Source organism: Ahaetulla prasina, chromosome 8, assembly GCF_028640845.1.
Source record: "Ahaetulla prasina isolate Xishuangbanna chromosome 8, ASM2864084v1, whole genome shotgun sequence".
Classification (NCBI taxonomy): domain Eukaryota; kingdom Metazoa; phylum Chordata; class Lepidosauria; order Squamata; family Colubridae; genus Ahaetulla; species Ahaetulla prasina.
This window is the reverse complement of record NC_080546.1, coordinates 6,148,017-6,154,016: the sequence shown is the minus strand read 5'-3', so window position 1 is coordinate 6,154,016 and position 6,000 is coordinate 6,148,017.

Genomic DNA, 6,000 nt, shown 5'->3' with positions numbered 1-6,000 from the left:
TGGAAACTGTCAGCAAGGCTGGAAGGAGGAGTTAAGCAGGGACCTAGCTTGGAATCCTTGTGCAGCTGCAAACAACGTCCTATCACCTTTAACATGTCACAAAACCATTGTGTTTACTGCTGTTAACTAACATGGAATATCCTTTCAGAAAATGAATCAGTAGGACTTGTTCCCTAGTAGGTAGAGTGTGGTATAGGTTTGAGTTTAAATTTATTAATTTTTTTTAAAAAAAATATGTAACAGCTAGAAAATCTCCATCGTGATCTAGATTCAGGCTTGAAAACTGAAGGCATGGCATTGTTTACTGTTTACGTACAACGCAATAAAATTTCCAGCACACCCCTTTGAAAAGCCAGTGTGAGGCTTTCATCTTTAAGTAACACATCTTTATTTAGATTAAACGGTGTTTTTATCCTGTTTAATGGAATAAAAAACCGATGCTTTCGGCTTGTTAAACCTGTGTTTAATGATGGGTCCAGCCATCAGCTGGCCCCATTCCTTGCAGAAAAGTCTACTTTTCAGATGATGAATTCCCTCCAGTTTTGGAATCATTAAGTGGGTTTAATTGGCCACCACAAAATTCTTCTTTTTATCTCCAGGAAGGTTTTCCCCTCAAACGGTGACAAATTAGTAGAACTCTGCCGTTGAAAACATGGCAATCCCTGTAAATGATCACAACAAAATACTTTATATGCCACCAGACTTGAAATCCTGGGTTTAGAAAATTTAGAACTCCGCTGCCTTCGATATGACCTGAGTTTAACTGATAGAATCATCTATTACAATGTCCTTCCTGTTGAAGACTACTTCAGCTTCAATTGCAACAATACACGAGCACACAATAGATTTAAGCTTAATGTTAACCGCTCCAATCTTGATTGCAGAAAATATGACTTCAGTAACAGAGTTGTTAATACTTGGAATACACTACCTGAGTCTGTGGTCTCTTCCCAAGATCCCCAAAACTTCAGCCAAAAACTATCTACTATTGATCTCACCCCATTCCTAAGAGGTTAGTAAGGGGCGTGCATAAGAGCACCAGCATGCCTACCGTTCCTGTCCTAATGTTCCCTTTGATTGTATCCAATTCGTATGGTTATTTCATGCTTATACTTATATATACTGTTGTGTTTGACAAATAAATAAATAAAAAATAAAAATAAAAAAAGGAAGGATCAAAGGCGAAGTTTAGGATTAATCTCAATAATTCTTGCAATGGAGAATAGGGTTGAAGGAATTACCTAATTCTAATTGTCTTGATGTCCGAACAATAATGGGATGCGGTGGCTCAGCGGCTAAGACCTTGAGCGTGTCGATCAGAAAACTCGACAGTTCAGCGGTTTGAATCCCTAGTGCCGCGTAATGGGGTGAGCTCCCGTTACTTGTCCCAGCTTCTGCCAACCTAGCAGTTCGAAAGCAGGTAAAAAATGCAAGTAGAAAAATAGGGACCACATTTGGTGGGAAGGTAACAGTGTTCTGTGCACCTGCCAACCTAGCCATGGCTTAGTTGGCTGCCTACACCACAGTGGGGGAAGGCATTTTTCGCCCTCCCCAGACTCTGGAGGCTTTCCTCGAGTCACTGGGAGGATGAAAACTGCTACCCCCGGAGTCCGGAGACCCTCCGGAGGCTGGAAACAGCCCCATTTCTGGACTTCCAGAACCTCCAGTAGGCCCGTTTTTTGCCCTCCCAGACCCTCTGTGCGGCCCCTGCACTTACCTGGAATGATGAATGAGCTGCATGGAGACTCCTAGGAGGGGCATGGTGGGCGTGGCCAGCCCGGCATTTGGGGGTTCGCCAAATCCTGCCGAACCTTGGCTATAGGATTGCCCGAACCCTGCCGCACCCCCAGGAGCCCACCTCGGGGTGGAGTCGATCCTCCCCTGCGTCTGTGAAGGCAGGCAGCTCTCCATCTGGTCAACCACCTCTCCCAATCCCTGAGGGGCCTGGAAGAGCATTGACCTCAGCCTCTCCAAACATCCCAAAGGAGACGTGCCATCCAGAGGTGGGTTTCAGAAGGTTCTGACCAGTTCTGGAGAACCGGTAGCGGAAATTTTGAGTAGTTCGGAGAACCGGTAGTAAAAATCCTGACTGGCCCCGCCCCCATCTATTCTTTGCCTCCCAAGTTCCAGCTGATCCGGAGGAAATGGGGATTTTGCAGTAACCTTCCCCTGGATTGGGGAGGGAATGGAGATTTTACAGTATCCTTCCCCTGCCATGCCCACCAAGCCATGCCACACCCACCAAGCCACACCCACAGAACCGGTAGTAAAAAAAATTGGAAACCCACCACTGTTGCCATCCCTGTGGGACGGTCCTAGTTCCAACTCCTCCTCCTCCTCCTCCTCCTCCTTTAGCCCATTGGAAGGCCATTTGCTGGACCATTTGTTGAGAGAAACCAAGGACTCTCTAGAGCAGGGTGTCTCCAACCTTGGCAACTTTAAGACTTGTGGACTTCAACTCCCAGAGTTCCTCAGGGAGTTGAAGTCCACAAGTCTTAAATATGCCAAGGTTGGAGACCCCTGCTCTAGAGCCCTGCCTTGTCTTGACCTCCTGGGTCATAACAGGTTTCAATATTGTTGGTAGTTCTTTGATTAGACTGTTTTATTGTTTGGGGCAAACTACACATGTGGTTAGAAAAGATGTTAGGAAAACATGTACATCTTAAACCTGAACTTTTCCTATCAGGTATAGTACCATTTAAATTTTGATAAACGAAGTGTATATTTCATATTGCATGTATTAACACATGCAGCGAGGATTGTATTTGCTCAGCACTGGAAACATGAAGAAATGCCACCAGATGAAGAGATAATTAAGAAGATATTGGACCGCACAGAAATGGACAGGCTTACACTGAAGTTCAAACAGAAAGAAGATACAGAATATTATCAGACTTGGAATTTATTTTATCAATGGCTGGAAAAAAGGGGCAAAGATTAGGAATATAATTTGTATTATTAAGCAGACAAAATAACCCAGATAACACCACGTTTATTAAGCACTAAATAAATGTAATAATAGAAAAAAAAAGTTATTGAATTAAAATGTATTTTTGTTTCTCCTCTCAAAAAAAGAGAGAGAGGGAGAGCGAACACGAAAGACCCTTCATTTCAACTCTTAGCTACAAATATTCTCCTTTATTGGTATTTCCAACTTGTTTACCCAGCTTTTGTTTTAACTAAGGATACATAATAGGGATGCGGTGGTTCAGTGGCTAAGATGCTGAGCTTGTCGATCAAAAGGTCGGCAGCTCAGCATTTCAAATCCCTAGTGCTGCCTAATGGGATGAGCTCCCATTACTTGTCCCAGCTTCTGCCAACCTAGCAGTTTGAAAGCACATAAAAAAATGCAAGTAGAAAAATAGGGACCACATTTGGTGGGAAGGTAACAGTGTTCTGTGCACCTTTGGCTTTAGTCATGCCCACCACATGACCACGGAGACGTCTTCACTGGCTCTTTGGCTTTGAAACGGAGTTGAGCACTGCCCCCTAGAGTTGGGAACGACTAGCACATATGAGCGAGGGAAACCTTTACCTTTAAGGATACATAAATGTACATAATTATAATGTATAAGGATGGGAGTATAGCGGCTCATGAGATTAGAACATTGAGTTGCCGATTGGCAGACTCACGTTCGAGACCTGTCACTGCTGAAGGGCAGGATGAGCTCCCATCACATGAGATGAGATCACATGATGAGATCCCTCACATCCAGGACATAAACTGTTTCAACTCCTACCCTCAAAACGACGCTATAGAGTACTGCACAACAGAACAACTAGACACAAGAACAGTTTTTCCCCGAAGGCCATCACTCTGCTAAACAAATAATTCCCTCAACACTGTCAAACTATTTACTAAATCTGCCCTACTATTAATCTTCTCATAGTTCCCATCACCAATCTCTTTCCACTTATGACTGTATGACTGTAACTTTGTTGCTGGCAATCCTTATGATTTATATTGATATATTGACCATCATTTGTGTTGTAAATGTTGTACCTTGATGAACGTATCTTTTCTTTTATGTACACTGAGAGCCTATGCACCAAGACAAATTCCTTGTGTGTCCAATCACACTTGGCCAATAAAAATTTTATTCTATTCTATTCTATCATACCCTCCAGCTCCTGCCGAACTAGCAGTTCGCAAGCAGGCAGCGAAGAGTAGATTAATGGGTACCACTTCGGTGGGCAACTTCATGGAAACATGAAAGGATCCCCCGATGGGCGTTCCCGGTGCACGGTTATATCACTGGCAAATATTTTTGCCATAGATGCACTTCAGGGCTTCTGACCCAGAAAAAAATGAATAAGAATATATAAATATAGTTTATACATAAATATTTATATTACATGTAAATATATGAAACATATACATTATACATGCTCGCGGCGGTTTTTCTTTATTAGGTCCAGAGGTTATGGGGGGAGAGTTGCCATCTGTGTGTTCCTATCTGTGAGGGTGATTCTATTGACACGGTAAGTGGGAGAGGCAGATATGGCGGAAGCGAGGGGTCATATCAAGTTCCGGGAGCGCGTGCTCGATGTTTGAAAGCGATCACGCGCTCCGACCCCTTGGACTTCACCCGTTTCCCGGATGGTCAGGATCCTCAGAGCTTGGGCCTCCGGCTGATGTTGTGCAATGCTCGGTCCGTGGTGAATAAAGCCCCCCTCGTTTGTGACCTTATACAGGGGGGTTCCGCGGACCTTATGGGCATTACGGAGACCTGGTTGGGCACTGAAGGGGGCGTGCCCCTGGTTGAGTTGTGCCCGCCGGGTTTCCGTGCATTCCATCAGCCGAGGGCCCAGGGTAGGGGTGGGGGGGTGGCGGTTGTGATTAGAGAGAGTCTAGAGCCGAGGGAGACCACTGTACCTCAGATTGCCGGGTGCGAATCCTCTTGTGAGATGGGGTCATAGGTGTCAGATGGGTATGCTGATCACGTACCTGGCTCCTTGCTGCGTGACAGCTGCCCTGCCCGAGCTCCTGGAGGTGCTGGCCGGGGTGGCAGTTGAGACCCCCAGACTTTTAGTCATGGGGACTTTAACTGCCATCGTCCGGCTCGTCATCGACGGCAGCTCGGGAGTTCATGGCTTCCATGACGGCCTTGGACATGACCCAAGTAGTTGATGGCCCTACTCACATTGGGGGTGGCACCCTGGACCTGATTTTTCTCTCTGGTCAGTGGTTGAGAGATCTGGACTTAAAGGAATTAGTCATTGAACCTTTGTCATGGTCAGATCACTCTTCTTCGCTTGGACTTCCTGACCGCCTTCCACCACCGCAGGGAGACGGAGCCGATACGTTGGTCCCGCCCCAGGCGCCTGATGGACCCGGATGGGTTCCGGACGGAGCTTGGGCCATTTCCTGAGGGTCTGGCTCACGGCTCGACTGAGGAACTTGTTGCGGCCTGGGAACAGGCCGCGACGGGGGCCTTGGACCGTGTCGTGCCTTTGCGGCCTCTGACCCGGCGCAGGTCCCAACCGGCTCCTTGGTTCTCCGAGGAGCTGAGAGGGATGAAGCGCCGGAGAAGACGCCTGGAGAGTCTTTGGAGGTCTAGCCGCTCGAAGCTGATCGACACTAGTGAAGTCCTATACTAGGACTTACCTAGTGGCATTGAGGAAGCGAGGCGTAGCTACGCCTCCTCCCTCATTGCATCGGCAGATAACCGCCCAGCCGCCCTGTTTCGGGTGACTCGCTCCCTCTTACACCAGGGGGAGCGGGATGACCCGTTGCAGGGACGTGCTGAGGAGTTTAACGGTTATCTATACGATAAAATCGTTCAGCTTCGGGATGGTCTGGACCAAGATTGCAGTGATACGGGCGAGATGCGTGAGGCGGTCTTGGTGACATTGTGTGGGATGAGTTTGACCCTGTGGCTCCGAGGACATGGACAGGTTGTTGGGTAGGTTGAATGCCACCACGTGTTTACTGGACCCGTGCCCTCTTGGCTGGTGCTGGCCACTCGAGAGGTGACACGAGGCTGGCTCCAGGCGATT